We start from the raw sequence: 18338 nt of genomic DNA, 5'->3' as shown, positions 1-18338 counted from the left end.
TGGGTGTTAGAAGCCCCCATTTACTGAGTTTAACTGCAGGTATTGTAGCCTCCAAGTATGGGTGGCATTCGATTTTTGTGTTTTTCCCTATTGGCAGCCGTTATGCTGCTGAAATGGGTCTAGAATACATATATTAGTTTAGCTTAGGAAATAAAGTAAACTAATTAAAGAAACTTTATCCATCATAGCATGGACTCGCCTCCATTTGTCGATGCTGAGGAGGTTGTTGGTGGTCTGGACGAGGCGGTTCGCCCTCGGAAGAGGGTGACCCGTCCTCGAGAGGAGGTTCGAGAGTGACGCGTCGCGGCCGATCGACGTCGCCAGGAGGATGTGGTTTGGGAGGATCCTCCCAATTGGGACCCTAGGGTCCTTAAGTGGGACCCATACCATCATGTTTCGATCAGAGGGTAGCGCGACATCGTGAGTTATCCGCACTTTCATTTCTTTCTCTTTTCTTTTGTTTCTTCTCCTTTTTAAACCATAACCATTTTTTTTTAATTTTATTCTTTTATTTAGAGTGAGCCTAGCATCCGTTTGTATGGCTCTGGTGACCTGCAAGCCCGTTTTGAGAGTTTGCCCGAGGTGGCAAAGGAGATTGTAGCACTTTCTGGGATTGACTCCCAGCTGGCTGCTGTAGACACCCATTTGTGTCTCCTTAAAACAAAACCAAGTGATGAGTACCTTTCACGTCGAATCATAATCGAATGAAGTGAAAGTGTGAAAGTCTAGTGTTGCGATTAGTTTTTATTTCTTTTCTTTCTCTCTGTTTTTGAAATTGTATTTTAAGAAAACATCCAATCTAGTTTGGTTTGGTCCATGGCAAGGGTCCAATAATGGTGTGGTTGGGTTGGGTTTGAAATAAGATTTTCAATGATATATTATAGGCCTAATTCTGATGAATAATGAAGAAGTTATGGCCAATTACTAAACTGGGCCCGGTTTGATATTTATATGCAGCCCAATGATTTAGAGGAGGGCCTAATATTGACCTATCATTCCTAATGCAATTAGAATTGATAATAGTCTTCTAGATTCTTCTAGAAGGTTCTTTTCATTCCTAATTTAATTAGCATTGATAAATTGACTTTAGTTGACTTGTAAGAGTTTTAATCAGAATAAAAGAAGTGTTTTTAAGGAAAATATGATTTTGCCCTCTCGTACGGCTAAATTTTATCAAATTAAGAAAACGCGTGGAAATTTATTTCCAGCGTCTAACGACAGGACCAGCGCCAGACCTGGCCTCTGACGCTAGAGTCCAGCGTTTGGCGCCACGCGCGTGTTTGGCGCTGCGGTCGTGTTTTATTATTTTTGAAACTCTGTTTCGCTTTTTTATCACATCCGGCTGATTTTCTCAATAAATAGCATCCTAAAACCTCCGTTTTCTATCACCAACTCTCATCAAGATTTTCTTGATTACTCTATCTCTCTCTCTCTTTTCTAAACTAGCCTTTTGCATACAAAATTCCGCATTCATAAGATCTAGAAACACCTAGACAAGTTCGAATTTGCCTTCGCCCTAGACATGAAAGGTTATAATTTCTGAGGGTTTTGTCCCAAATCTCTATTTCAATTATTTAATTTAATTGTTTGTTTTATTATTTTTCCTTAAAGTTACAACGCATGTATTATGTTATTAGAAAGAGGTACGAGGCATCCAAGTAAGTGCTTTAATTGATTTTATTGATATAATGATATAGAAATCATGCTTAGATTGTTATTTTGATTCCTAGTATCATGTTAGGATGTTTTGATCTTCCTAGTATCATGTTTAGGGTAACAACTATAATTTCTAATATCAAATATGACAATTGTGATTCTTGTGATGCTTCCTATTATTTTTCTAATATCATGTTAGTATCATGTTAGGGCTAAAGCTTTGATCTTTATTGTTTAGTGACATGCTAGGGTTTGTTATTAATCTTGTTAGTATCATGCCTAGGATCTTGCTATTGTTATGGTTTAACATGTTTATGACTATTATTGTTATGATTAATATTGTTTTTGCTTGATATATATTTATTGTTATTGCTTGATCACGCCTTTTATGCATGTTTAAAAGGAATTTGTACTTGTAATCACGCTTAATAAGATAATTAATAATCTTGTTTAGGGTTAATATGATTATAATTCAAGTGATCGCTAATAATAGGTTTATTTGTGCATTAATATTCAACCAACATAGATAAACAGGTTTAGGGTAAACCTATTGATTGCATGTTAGTCAGAAAGCGCACATGAATACGATCAGAATAAAGAAGAGGCCTATTATTAGGGCAAGTTCTTTCTCTTTTAGATTGAATTTGTACCCTCATCCCCGAACTACCAGTCATGGTTCTAGACCTATTGGAGTTAACGATCTCTTGGATAGTTAAGGGGTGTAACCTTCACCTCGTGAACGGTTTACAAGTACCTAAAACTTGTTGACAACTCTTTTGCTCTATCTTCTTTCCCTTTGAACGCCACCGTATTTAGTGTATGATCACAGTGGGGTTCAAGTTTGGGGTAATGCTTGAAATATTCCGTACAGTTTTTGGCGATTCCACCGGAGAAGATTTCTATTTTAATTCCTAAAATTTATTTTGGGAATGATTTAGAATGAGTGGATGAGACTCGAAAAGTTTTAAGTATTTCATGTGCGTAATTTTGATTAACATTATTGTCATATGCATAAAAAAGATCTCATTAGAAAGACCATCCTTAATGAGTTAAAAATATAGGATTTTTACACGTAGGAAATTTGAGGAATATCTTTCACAACTAGGATCGAAATAATGATGCGCGAAACTAGAAAAGTTTATTCAGCACAGAAAGCTTCTGAGGCATGTAGGAACTAGCATCAGAAAACAGAGTCTATCGCCGAGAATTTGACTCTGGCGCCAGGCGACACTCCTGTCGCCAGGCGCCAGAGACAAATTTCGGCGCTGGCCTCTGTTCGCTGACGCCCAGTTCTTCTAATAACGAGCCAGAAATATGCGTTCTAATTTTGCCCAGTTTTTAGCACTGTTTGCTCGATCCTACTTCCTTATTGAGTTTTTCTCACTTTTATGAAACCCATATGTGTTCTACATATGGACATAACCCTCTGGGAATTCATGCTTCATCTACCTGATTTAACGCTCTGTGCAACAAAGGGTACATCAGAGAATGTTGAATTCACCAAACCATGGAAGCGAGTTTTTAACTCGCGGTGTCCCATCCACTCGCGCCAACCCTTCAAAAGGTAAGGCTTCCGCACGGTGCATCCGGACAAGTAACCATGGACCCTCTTTGACTAACCCATATCCCGAACTTTAGAGAACTAGAGCCATGGTTAGGCTGCGAACTCATTGCATCATATTATGCCTACCTGACTAAATGTGCATTATTTGTTGTGCGTACTCTATGTGTTTTTCCTAACAGTTTGTTTGACTTGTGTTAAGACTAAATAAATTGATTGATGACTAAAAGAACTTTGCCTAATTAACTAATTAATTAATTTGAGTAATTAAAGTCTAATAATTTAATCACAATTGACTTAGTACGACTTTAGGCATGCCTTGTAGAGTAATAATACCGAAAGTGAAAGGAATGGTGTCCTTAAAACAAGTGTATTATTCTGATAGTGGGTTCCGAATTACTAGAAAGCTAATATATTCAGTAAGGTCAAGTTATCGGAATGCCTAGGTGGAGGCCGCTTCCGATCAGTAATATTAATGCATAATTTATATTACAGCTTAATCTTGACTGAACCCTTCGGTTCATACCCTTATCAATAAACGAACCGACTAGATGAATTAATTCGGAAGAAATTAATTTGTTGCCCGAGTATTAAATATTTAGACGTTGGAAATTCGAGCTTAGAACGTCGAAACCGAGCATCGGAAGTCGAGTCAAAAATAGTAAAAGACGATGCTTACGGCTATGGGCAAGGCGACCCGGGTCATGGATTCCGCGACAGCTACTGAGGTGCCTCGGATCTCACTTACGTGGCATGGTCGTATCCTTGAGGTACGTGTTTTAGGCTTCTTTCAGTTATTACTTTCACCTTTTCCTTTAGGCTTATCTTTTCTCGATTTCAGGCTTGGGGATTTACCCCCTCCCCCAAGTGTGAAGATATTTTCGTGATGTTCGAAATAATTTGAACACTTAGAACGGTTTATTATTCTTAAATTACCCCCCAAGTGTTATGTATTTTACCGTGTTATTCGGTAAAATGCATAACACTTAGAATCTTTCAATGAATGCTAATTAAAATTTGTTGTATAAGTGAACGAGTTTTATCCGGATTTAATATGTAATATTTCTTAAGGCGATCAATGTTTATTAATTGGCGAATTTCATCTCCTCCAATATCCATTAATCTGACGGCTCCTCCTGATAGGATTTCAATTACACGGTAGGGACCTATACAATTAGGTTTGAATTTCCCTCTTGGATCGGTTGGTGGACCCCTAACCTCCTTTAGTACAAAGTCACCTTCTTTTATATTTCTAGATTTTACTCTTTTATTGAAATGACGCGCAATGCGCCTTTGGTAGACTTGTACATGATGCAAAGCTCTTAATCGTCGTTCATCGAGGAATAAAAGCTCTTCATACTTCACTCTTACCCATTCATCTTTCGGTAGCTTACTTTCAAGTAAGATGCGTAGGGATGGTATTTCCAGTTCGACATGTGGAACTGTGTCTATTACGAAAACTAAGGAGTATGGAGTTACTCCTATTGATGTTCATATAGGCGTTCTATAACCCCATAATGCGAAGTGTAGTTTATTCGGCCAGTCTTTATAATTTTCGACCATTTTCTTAATGATGACTGTTATTTTTTTTTTTTGCCGACTCTACAGCTCCATTCATTTGAGGTCTATATGCGGATGAGTGATGATGTTTCACTTTATAACGAGTTAAAAGGGTCTCGACTTCAGCTTTGAATTGAGATCCCTGATCACTAATTAGTTCATGTGGAACTCCATATCTACAAAATATGTTTCGTTCGAGAAATTTTGCGACATGTTTAGAAGTGATATTCACGTAAGAAGCAGCCTCAATCCACTTAGTAAAGTAATCAGTAGCAACTAGTACGTACTTGTGCCCTCATGCTCTTGTTTGAGAGACTTTTCCAATTATGTCAATTCCACAAGTCGAAAAAGGCCAAGAGGAAGTGAGATTGTATAGTTCGGATGGTGGAAGGTGTTGTAAATTAGCGAACATTTGGCACTCTGGACATTTTTTAACATATTGTATGCAATCATGTTCCATAGTGGACTAATAGTACCCTTGTCGTGAAATTATTTTTGAAAGCATTTTACCATTCATGTGAGGTCCACAAACACCTTTGGGGGTATTTTCCATAAGGCGTGTGGCTTCCGGTTGGCCTATACATAATAAACTTTGACCATTAGGTCCTTTTTTACATAATTTACCATTTACTTGAGCATATTGGGTCGCAAGTGTTCGTAAGGCTCGTTGGTATTTTGATGAAGTATTTTCGGGATATGTGTCACAAGTAATATATTGGAGGATATGATCATACCAAGGACTGTCTCCTACAATGTCATTTATTTCCTCTATTGCGTTGCAATATGCTGGTTCTTCTCTTCTATCAACGCATAATGGCATCATATTTAAGTGACCTGGAATGTTGATCATTGAGGCTAATTTTGCTAGCACATCGGAAAATTGATTGTCATCCCTTGGGAGATATTTAAAATCAATATGTTCAAATTGCTCGATCAGTTGCTCTAGGTGTGCTTGGTATAATATCATTGTGGAGTTCTTTATTTTCCAGTGGGGTTCAAGTTTGGGGTAATGCTTGAAATATTCCCTACATCAGCTCTTTGGGATTTAACGAGTCAGCCTGCATCATCAGCTTTCCTCCGTGGATTGCTGGAGTTTTGGTGGGATTCCACCAACAATTTCCACTTTCCATGGGGAGAGATGACGTTTACCCCTTTCGACTTCTCTATGATTACGGGTTTTCCTTTTGGAGGCGAGCCTGTAGTCATAGAGTTTGTTAAGGGGTCAGACGAGAGATTGCGCGACCTTTTTGGGGACCGTCTTGCGTCGGCCCTTCACGTGTACGCGCAATCTTGTCCATACTCGGTTCTTGCCGACGAGTTGTCGGTTGATGAGCTTGACCGGCAGTGTACACTTAAGCAGCTGGCTCAGATATACATTGCCCACGTTATTTCCGTCACCATCTTAAGTGATCGAGGAGAACGTTTCGCCATTGGGTTTCTTATTTGCCTTAGGGATTTGGGGCAAGTAGGCGACCTGAGTAGGGCGGAGGTGTCGTATGCCCGTATGCTTACGGCTATGGGCAAGGCGACCCAGGTCATGGATTCCGCGGCAGCTACTGAGGTGCCTCGGATCTCGCTTACGTGGCATGGTCGTATCCTTGAGGTACGTGTTTTAGGCTTCTTTCGGTTATTACTTTCGCTTTTTCCTTTAGGCTTATCTTTTCTCGATTTTAGGCTTGGGGATACTCGTACCTGCCTTTCTTAGCCCCCAGGGTGCTTGGGGCTGCTCATTTTCCTATCGGCCATCAATTGGTCGCGATAAGAGGAGACAAGGTACTTCTACTGCCGACTTTCGCTAGAGGATCCTTTCGGCGACTCGTGCGTCGGTGAGTATTCCAACTACATGTGCTCTTTTTTTATTTTATTCATTTTTTGACGATTTTTCATGTGGTTGTGTTTTATAGATCGATCTCCGTCCTTGGAGTTTGATCGTCGGAGTCCCTGAGGCTATCCGGTCTGGCATGGTTCGTTGCCATTTTCGGGCCCTCTATACGGGACTCTCGGTGTTCCAGAGGACAGTCGCAAGGTTTTTAGGTGAGCGTGTTCTCTGGCAGCTTTCGTCCGAGGAGCCTTTGATTCTTGGGGATCCCCTGATCTGGATGCTGCGTCCTGACTTGATGTCTACCGAGGATCGAGCTAAGGCGATCCTTGGTTATCCAGTGGAGCAACTAGTGTTGCCGGAGGCTTCTTATCCGGCTTTTATAGCATCAAGGCTGACTCCTTTTCCGGCTTTTGTTCCGGTTAGTATTCCAACTCTCTCTTTCCCTTATTTCTATTTATTTTTCTGAACTTTGACCCTTTTATCGTTTTTTTTGTCATATATATTTTAGCGGGTCGAGCTAGATGGTTGGGTGCCTCCTACAGCGGAGATCATGTATACCGATGTTGTCGAATCGGTAATTCGCGAGACCCTTCCAGCGGTAGAGGATGACGAGGGGATACCGTTAGTACCTGAGACGGTTAAGTCGGTATGTCTTTTGTGTATATGTACTTAAATATTTCTGTTTATTTTTTGTTTCATATACATTTATTTATTAATTGTCCTTGTATTCTTAGAATAGGTTCCGCGGGAAACCGTGAACGGCATGGTGAGGACTTTACGTGCTTTCCGAGCTGCTTATCGGAGAGCCCTCGTGACTTTATCATGCCGTGATCATCTGATAATCGCGGTAAGTTTTTTTTTTTTTCTTTGCAACGAAGTTATTACATTTCATGTATTAATCTTCGTGTTGGATTTTGCAGGATGTGCAGCAACCTTATAGTAGTCGTCGAGCACCCTGATACCTCCTGTACACATTTCATTATATTTTTTTTAGGAAACCGATGTATATATATATATATATATTTTGCATTTTTTTTGTACATATGACACATTTGTATATATGTCATTATTATATTTTTTGTTTCCGTGTGTACTTTATTATTAACGCAAAAAAAATTTCGAGGGAGGAAAAGGGTTCCCGACTTACCCCCCTCGAAAAAATACCTAAACTCGAAAAAGAAGGCGAAAAGAAGAAAAAGGAGAAAAAAGAAAGTAGGAAAATAATAATAAAAAAAAAGAAAATAAGGAAGTAGGAATATAAAAATAAAAAGAAAAAGAAAGTAGGAAAATAATAATAAAGAAAATAAAAAGACAAAGAAAGTAGGAAAATAATAAGAAAATAAAAAGAAAATAAAAAGAAAATAATAAAATAATAAAAAAAAGAAAATTAAAAAGAAAATAATAAAGTAGGACAGAAAAGAGACACAAAGTGTTAGAAGGCAAGCGTATGATTCATCTTAAGATTTCGTGAAGATCCCGTCATTATATGAGCCAAAATACGGAAATAAATCCAACTCACATGTCGCGTCAGGGGAGACGTGCGCAACTGTGTGAGTTGCGCGCGGCTGTCGCGCGAATGTAAATCAGTTGCGTGCGGATGTCGCGCGCAACTCATGAGTTGCGTGCGCCACCTGTTAGTGAACTTTCCTTTAAGACAAAATTGCAGAAAATTTTCCCCTCTTGGGTCTATTTAAACGTGGTTTTGTGTAGGCTTTTGATCATCTCGCATTCATTCGCTTAGTTTTATCAGAAACAAAAAAGAATTCATCTCTCTAAATTCTTATTCTCTCTTTTTTTTTTGAACAATGGTAAAAACCTTTGAACAACGTTTGAAGCAATAGGTAACTTCCCTTTTAACCGAGGACAAACTAGCTTTCAAAATTTACCACTTAGACCCTCTATTGAATTATATGCAATTAGTGGTTAACTTTGATTTTCTTCATGCCGCAGTCAACCATTGGGACTCAAATCACCATCTTTTGTTGTTTAAAGGGGACAAAATTGTCCCCCTTCCCGGTGAGTTTAAGGCCTTTCTAGGTTTCTCTACAAATACTCTCCCTGTAACTTATTCACCTCCCTTGTCGGATCCCAAACCTATATTCCAAAGATTTTTTGGCTTGTCCGACAATGATATGACCAACATTGGAACTGAAGAAGGTGTGAACTTGATTCAATTTATTGAACATTTTTTTGCCCCTCGTGACAACATGACTAAACAACGCTTTAAAATTCGTGATTTATGTTATTGTCTTGTTGTTAATTGTTTACTTAGGACAGGCAAAGAATACGGAGATTATTTCATGGTGTCCATAGTAGATCAAATAGAGGGATGTCATTCACCCGCTCCCTTGGTTTTGGCGGACACCGTTCGGTGCTTGAATAACCTTAGAGGAGATCCAAACGAAAACGGTTTCACGGGAAGTCCACTCCTATTACACATAGGTTTTTTTTTCGGCGTTTATCAACGCAAATCACAAAGTTGCGCTGGCATGACCAGTGTGATCTACTTCGATGCGCGCTGAGGGTGCGCGCAACTGATTTGGTTGCGCGCGCCACCTTCTTGTGTAAAAAATCGCACACTAATAATTTTATTTTATTTTATTTTTTTCAGATTTGGCTCATGGAGTGCTTGTGAATTGTTGATCTGCCACAAAACCTTGAGGCTAATGGAGTAAAGACATTCCCTGGACGTTGAATACTTTATAAGCATAAGAATGAAGAGGAATGGACGTCGTTTTTCTGTCATACGTTTTGTGATTCATTGGTGGAACATAAATAGTATGATTGGGAATAGTCTCAATTTCCCTTACATTAGGATTTTAGGCCTATCTAGTATTCACTACAAGAAAGATAGTTTTGGGCGACGACATAGTTTTGTATGTGCAACGAAAAATAACTCCGTTGCCCTTATCTCATATTTTAGGCAACCAATACGAACTCGTTGCCCATTACAATAATTCGGGTGACGAGTTGTTGTATTTGTTGCCCATAATAAATAATGGGCGACAAACTGTTGTTTTTGTTGCCCAAAGGGAATAATAGGCAATGGAAATATAATTTAACGCCCAAAGGATTTTATTATTGTGCGACAAAAGTTCTCTATTCGTTGCCCTTGACATAGAAATACGACAACAACTAGATGAATTCGTCGCCCAAAACATTGAAAAAATGGCGGAAATTTTTTACACCTAAAATTTGGCCCAAAATTCTAATTTTGAAAAACCTAATTGAACATTAAATGAAAAAAATTGGTACTCCTGCACCCCCATTTCCTCTAAAACCCTCACCTTCTCAACCTTAATTTATCATCTTCATCTTTCTCTTTCATCTTCTTCTCTCTCTACTAACACCATCTTTATCATAGATATTGCTAATGGCGACAAGCAAGGAATGGACGCCCGACTAAAGATCTATCATTCACGACCACAAGCCACAAGCACTTCATCCATCAATTATCGGGATGTAATTTGGTTAATTTTATCTTACGATTGTTTATAAACTCTATTAGATTTATCTGGTAATTGTTTCTCTTTTGTTTATTTATTTGATTTTACTTCGTATATCCTCAATTTTCGACGATTTGATGCTCATAGTATAAATTTTTGCTTTAATTTAATTTTTGCGGAATTACTACGTATACATATTCCTTTTTATTGGAATTTTTATTTTGTAATTTTTTCTTCTATATAGATCTGATTTGTAAGAGATGCCAAGATCAGTTGAAATTTCATAAAAGAAGCAAAGTTCTAAGTTTTTTGGCGCATTTCATCAAAACAAACCCATTTTGAGCCGAAATGGCTACTCACTTGCCTATTTTCTTCATTTCTCAACTTATAAACTCCTTGAATCTCAAAACAACTCATAATGACATATTTATAAGTGGTTGTAATTTGAAATTACATAAAAAACGCCAAGTTCTAAGGTTTTGGGTCCAATTCATCAAAATCAAGGTCATTTGAGCCGAAATGGCTACTCACTTGCCTATTTTCTTCATTTTTCAAATAATAAACTTATACACTCTCAAAACATATCATAATTACATATGTATAAGTGGTTGTGAGTTGAAATTGCATAAAAGAAGCAAAGTTCTAAGTTTTTTGGCGCATTTCATCAAAATAAAAGCCATTTTGAGCCGAAATGGCTACTCACTTTCGTATTTTTTTTATTTCTCAACTTCTAAACTCCTTGCATCTCAAAACAAATCATAATGACATATTTTTAAGTGGTTGTAATTTGAAATTACATAAAAATCGCCAAGTTCTAAGGTTTTGGGTCCAATTCATCAAAATCAAGGTCATTTGAGCCGAAATGGCTACTCACTTGCCTATTTTCTTCATTTCTCAACTTATAAACTTATACATTCTCAAACCATATCATAATTAAATATGTATAAGTGATTGTGAGTTGAAATTGCATAAAAGAAGCAAAGTTCTAAGTTTTTTGGCGCATTTCATCAAAATAAAGTCATTTTGAGCCGAAATGGCTACTCACTTGCCTATTTTCTTCATTTCTCAGTTTATAAACTCCTTGAATCTCAAAACAACTCATAATGACATATTTATAAGTGGTTGTAATTTGAAATTACATAAAAATTGCCAAGTTCTAAAGTTTTGGGTCCAATTCATCGAAATCAAGGTCATTTGAGCCGAAATGGCTACTCACTTGCCTATTTTCTTTATTTCTCAACTAAAAAACTTATACATTCTCAAACCATATCATAATTAAATATTTATTAGTTATTGTGAGTTGAAATTGCATAAAATAAGCAAAGTTCTAAGTTTTTTGGCTCATTTCATCAAAATAAAGTCATTTTGAGCCGAAATGGCTACTCACTTGCCTATTTTTTTCATTTCTCAACTTATAAACTCTTTGCATCTCAAAACAACTCATAATTACATATTTATAAGTGGTTTTCATTTGAAATTACATAAAAATCGCCAAGTTCTAAGGTTTTAGGTCCAATTCATCAAAATCAAGGTCATTTGAGCCGAAATGGCTACTCACTTGCCTATTTTCTTCATTTCTCAACTAATAAACTTATACATTATCAAACCATATCATAATTACATTTGTATAAGTTATTGTGAGTTGAAATAGCATAAAAGAAGCAAAGTTCTAAGTTTTTTGGCGCATTTCATCAAAATAAAGCCAGTTTGAGCCGAAATGGCTACTCACTTGCCTATTTTCTTCATTTCTCAACTAATAAACTTATACATTCTCAAACCATATCATAATTACATATTTATTAGTGATTGTGTGTTAAAATTACATAAAAGAAGCAAAGTTCTAAAGTTTTTGGGCCCATTTCATCAAAATAAAGCCATTTTCTTCATTTCTCAACTTATAAACTTATTCTTTCTCAAACTATTTCAGATTTCGCATGGAAGCAAAACTTCAAAGAGAAAGAGGGTGGAGAAGACTAAAAGAATTGATCAACCTAAGAAGAAGCTAAGTGAACAACGGTCCAAGAGTGAACAAGCGTCGAAGTTGCACTCTTTGAAAGGTTCACCCATGCCACCTACTCCACTTGTTGAAGACATTGTTCTTCAATCGCTCTCTGCTGACATGACCTTTCTTCACAACCGTGCTTGTCATTTGGTCGATCACATGGAAGTTGCACTTCCTAAGGCAATGTTCCACTATGATGAGGATGCAGTTGCATGGATCAGCAAAGAAGATGTGAAGGAATTTTTACGTGGTGCAAAGCTTAACATTTCCCTCATTCAAACATTCATGAGGTACTTCAATGCCCACATAATCTATACTTTTTTCAAGTTATTCAAATTGATGGTGATTATCCTACATCTCATTAATTATTCAATGTTCATGCACGCAGAGCACTACAGGAGCACTTAACTGACACTGATTCTCCTTGTAAAGTTGGGTGGTTATGCCCCGAGCAGTTATCCACTACTAGAATCATAGGAAACCCTCATGATGTGTTGTACTATGTTGAACAGAGTATCAGGGAATCAGAGCGTGCGGGAGTCAAGTTCATATTCGCCCCATGTTATAGAGAGTAAGTCTAACCATGTCAAATTCAATCGATTTGGCCTCATTATATGTTGACTCCTAAATATAAATTTGCTTGTCTATTTTGAACTTATGTAGGGAGCATTGGAGCCTCATGGTGATTTGTAATTCCACTAACACAATTTATCACCTTGATTCAGCTCGATCATCGGGGAAGTGGCTCATGAAGTCTATATTGCAAAAGTAAATATATATAGCAACCTAGTGATGATTATTGCTAATAATAACTAATTTAGTAATCATACGACTAATCAAATTTGAATGTACTTTTTTTTACGACAGTGTTATGAAGAAGCTACATTGTCGTGCTCCAAAGGGTCCAACATGGAAGTCACCGTTGGTAATTTACATGATATTGTGATTATCTTGAAAATCTATGTTAGTAAATATTTGCTCATTTCCTTTGCATGTTTCAGTGATGTGATTTGATTGTCATATGCTAGTGCACACAACAAGAGAATGGACTTGATTGTGCTTTGTATGTGATGAGATTCATGCTTGACATTGTGACTCATTGTACGGACACTCAACAGCTTGATGAGGTAAGTCCTAAAACTTATTGAAATGCTATATTGATGTGATTTCTAGCCTTAGACACCTAATATTACCCAACAATGGCATGTTATGAAAAACAAAAAGGCCATTTCACAAGAAAGGTAGAAAATGGGCTTAATAGAAGTCATATGGGCCATATTAGGGCCATTTTGTGTTAATATGCTCTTTTTATGTGATTTCTTTCCTTATACACCTATAACCGGATAATATTGACATGTTATGAGATAAATAAAGTTTATTTAATAAGAAATGTAGGAAATGGGCAAAGTAAAGTCATATAGGCCATATTCGGGCCATTTTGAGTAAAAAGCGTCATAAACCTTAATAAAATGCTCTCCTATACAATTTTAGGACTTACACACATACAACTACCCAACATTGACATGTTATGAGAAAGAAATAGTTCATTTGATAAGTAATGTAGGAAATGGGCTACATAGAAGTCATATAGGTAATATTTGATAAAATACATATTGTTTTGCCTAATTAATTAATTTTAACATAATGTTTTTGTATTTCAAGTTTTGCAAGGTCCAAAAGGATGGTCCGTTGACAATCAAGGAACTTAATGAAGTTTGTGACATGTTGGCGTCTTTTATCACCTTCAACATGTAAATGGCATTGTAATTGTAAATTATTTATGTTAACTTTTGAACTATATAACTTATTATTCAGTATATAATTACTTACTATTATTTGTATATGTAAGCAACTTTTTTTTTGTATTGCGTTTGGGAATATTAATATCTATATATATAATTGAATTCTTGTTTTTAATATTATTTTTGTATCTTATTGTTATAATTAATAATATTATTATTATTATTTTTTGAACAAATAATAATATTATTATTATTAGTTATTATAATAATAATAATATTATTAATTATTATATTTAATATAATTGCTGGAATTACAGGTTATTATTATTGCTGGAAACAGGTTTTTTTTTAAATACTATTGCAGGAAAATTGGAAAAAAAAAACAAAAAAAAATATTTGTTGAATAGGCACCGGTTAGGCACGAACCGGTGCCTAAAATAGCTACCACCAAAAAAAAAATTGGCGGGAGAGCAGTTTAAGGCACCGGTTAAACGGTGCCTAATTGGGCATATAACACCGGTTAACCGGTGCCTATTTGACCCTATGGCACCGGTTTTGAACCGGTGCCAAAAAGTGGGTTTTTGGCACCCCCCACATAGGCAGCGGTTCAAATCGGCGCCTTAGACCGGGTTTGAACCACTGCCAAAGCCCTTTTTTCACCTAATGAAACTGTAGCAGAATTAATGAAGACGCTAAAGTAAATTGATCCTGAAGTGTTGGATACTTTGACTCGATCAGTTGAAAATGTGTCATCCAATCCAGAACTTACTGATCATATTCCCATTGTACACTCTAATGAGCAACAACGAAATAAGGTAAGTTAATGTATAATCTTTTAAATAGCACAAAGTCTTATTATTGAATTATTTAATTTTTGTTCTAGTTTTTTGATACATGATGCTTTCACACATAGGATCAAACGGATGAAGATGAAGAATTGGGATAGCAATTGATGATCAACAAGAACTTTCTTTTACTGCTTTTTTGCTACTGCTACCGCTATTTTGCTGTTGTTTTGATCTGTTTTGCTGCTGTTTCGAGCTATTTTGCTGCTACTGTTGTCTCTGTTGCTGTTTTGCTGCTGTTTTGCGTTGTTTTGCTGCTGTTTCGAGCTATTTTGCTGCTACTGCTGTCTCTATTTCTTTTTTGCTACTGTTTTCAGCTGTTTTGCTGCTGAATCTTGCTCATTCGGTTGCCAACTCATGTCTACTACTGCTGGTTGCTGCCAATTCATGTCTGCTATTGCTGGAAGCTTCCACTACTGTCTACTGCTAGTTGCTGCTGAAGACTGCTGATGACATTTGCCGTTCTGCTAGCTAGCTGTGTAGCTACTGCTATACGCAGTTATTATTAATGTTTTTTTATTGTTATCGTTGTCTTTTTTGAAATTTGGAAGTTTTTTGTTTTTCCTTACTTTTTCCAAGCTAGAGATCGAACTTAATATTCTTTGTGTATTTGGATTATTATATTGTTTTGCCAAACATTTAAATTGGTGTTTATGGATTTTTTTTGTGAGAAATATGAAGTTATTTCAATCCAAATAGTTTTCTATTATGTGTTGATTACTTATTCATATAGTTGTTGTACATATAATTTATGTTTTCTTATATTTTTTTAAAAATATAATAAATATTAATAATAATAATAATAATAATAATTAATAATAATAATAATATAATAATAATAATAATAATAATAATAATAATAATAATAATAATAATAAATGTTACCTATTAATCTATAAAATGTTACAATACTTTGTAAAAGTGATACATAATGTCAAATAAAGTGCTACTATATGTCAAAACATGATTGAAAAATGTTACCTTATAATCAACAAAGTGTTACATTAGTTTGAAAAAGTGATACATAATGTCGGATAAAGTGATACTATATGATTGAAAATGTTACTAAAGATAAGTAACTGTTACATAAAAAATAAATAGTAACACTTTAGAAATGATACTAATAATGTTAAAAGTGATACATAAAAGGGTTTATAATAACACTTTTAAAAGTGTAACCTAATGTTACCCAAAGTGTTACATAAGACCTTTGGTAACATGGGCGGATGTATCACCCAATAAAGTGTTACCTATTGTCTATAATAACACTTTTACCAATTTGTGTAACACTTTTAGGGTGTTTTTTAAGGTTAATTATGTACTAGTGGGCCCCTGTTCCGTACCCATTTTCTCGCAGCCGCGCCTCTCCCTTGTTGCGACCGCACATTCCGAGGTTTCTTTTGGACGATCTAACTAACTTTTCTCTGGTTAGTTTTACTATATATAGTTATTCCTTCTATTTTTTTAAAAGAGAGAGAGAGTGATTAGAATAGAATGGAGAATTAGTTTCAGATTAACTTAGAGAGATTTTTAGAGAGAGAAACTCTAGGTTTTAGTGAGAGAATTTCATGGCGGATTGTTGATGATTGAAGATTTCTCCATTTCTTTTGATCTTTGATCAAGTTTGTAAGGATTCCTTTTCTTTATTCAATCTTTAGTTTGATCTTTAGTTTGATTTCAATTGTTTTGTTGAATGATCAAGTTTGATTGAAGTTTGATTGATTTGTGATTTGATTTTAGTTTGTTTAATTTGATCATGATGAATTTGTTGTTTAGCTTTGTTTTGAACTTGATTTCTATGGATTGTGAGTAGTTTGATTGCTAGGGTAATGGTGAAGCATATATGAGTAATGGATTAATGTTAATTTGGGGAAATTTATGGAGTTGATGATGTGATTAAATTGGTTAATTGATTATGTGCATGTGTGTGTTTGATTTAGGCTTGAGCACCCCAGTTATTCACACTAGATTGCATTGTAGGTTCACATTGATAGGGACCATTGATTTGTGGCTTGCATTTAATGATTGAGGTGTCTTGTGACGTTCCTAGCTAGAGTTTATCGTAGTTGACGCCAGTTAGACCTCTAGGAAAATAGCTTGATATGCTATTTTGGTTGCATGAATGGTTTTCCCTCGCATCACTCGACTTAGTCAACTCTTTCCCAATTAGCGAAATCCGTTACAAGTATATGTGGATCCCGAGCCCTAGTGTTTGTTACATTTGTCCCAACCTAGCTTGTTTATTTGTTTAGCATTCACACCCTACATAACCTTTCCGGAATAGCTTGACTTGACAATATAAGATCGCCCTCCATTCCTTAGTGGTTCGACCCTCGACTTACCATTATACTTGTATAACGGTGTGTTGAGAGATTACAAATTTTGTTTGGCCTAGGGTAGGGTTAGTTTCAACGACCTAGTCTGACCCTCGTCAACAACCAAGGACAAAAGAAACCATTTAGGAGGAACTTTACTCCTATAGGTATGAGTTATGACACCGCATTTGACCGACTAAATGCAAAAGATCTTATAACTCCTATTGACCATTTGAAGACCCACTAGTTGAAAAAAGGACATCTAATTGGAACCCCAATGCACACTGCAAATATCACCAAGGTAGGGGCAATCTCACTTAAAATTGTTGGAAGCTTAAGGAAGCTATCCAAGATTTAATTGAAAATAAAAAACTACCATTTCCCCTGCCAGTAAGAAGCCAAGCATTGACAACGCACCTCATGCTCATTCCTTGGTCATCTCTGATGAGGAAATCGAGGTTGATCCCTCATCTCTCATCAAGCCTATTGAAGAAATTCATGCTATCGAAGAAGAGGAGGAGATCTTTTTCGATTCCATGGCCGACTTTCCTTAACCAGCAAGCAAGGAAGATGTACAAATGCTTATATGGTCCATGTGGGAGGGAACATATTTACTACGCGAGGCTCTCGAATTCGCAAAGAAACAAGCAGAGGAGATTCAGAAAAAGAATGATAAAATTCCACCCACAAAGAAGAAAGCCTTCTTTCTACAAGTAACTGACGGACCCAGGAAGAGTAATAAACTCTATACTCCAATTAGGACTTCATATGCTAAAATGTTCAAAATGCTCTTCGAGAGTGGTAAGGTCAAACCTCTCAAACCGATACCATTTGAATCGCTAAAGAGGACAGACAAATTCTATTGTTAATACCATTAATTAGGGGGACACACTATTGAAAACTATTTTAAATTTAAAGATATAATTCAAAAAATGATTAATGATAAGAAGCTAGTTCAAATTCCACGAGAAGAAGACATAAGCATTAATGGGGTTTGGGACAGCGATGAAGAAGACGTCTACGTAAAAGACATGGAAAGACCTCCACCTTCAGTGTCATATTCAGTAGATGACTTTTGGGATGAAGAGGATTAACCCATAGACATCTTTAAAAGGTCTGGAAGAACACAACCTCTTGTCTCAACACTACCTATGTCGACTACACAGCAATTTCCCATACCTACCATAGAAGACAATGACATTGTCAAACAATTTAAAAAGACCAAGGTCGAGATGAACGCATGGAAGCTTCTAGAAACATCTCGAGAACATAGGTTGGCAGTGATGAACGCCTTGGATAAGATAGGGATAGATTCTGACACCACTCCTGAGGGGTTAGCTAACTTCCTTACGAGTGATCTCCCTAGTCCTATCAACTTGATCACATTAT

The sequence above is a fragment of the Chenopodium album genome, chromosome 1 (assembly GCF_948465745.1).
Source record: "Chenopodium album chromosome 1, dcCheAlbu1.1, whole genome shotgun sequence".
Taxonomy (NCBI): Eukaryota; Viridiplantae; Streptophyta; class Magnoliopsida; order Caryophyllales; family Amaranthaceae; genus Chenopodium; species Chenopodium album.
The sequence above is the reverse complement of the archived record's forward strand: the minus strand, read 5'-3'. Positions refer to the sequence as shown.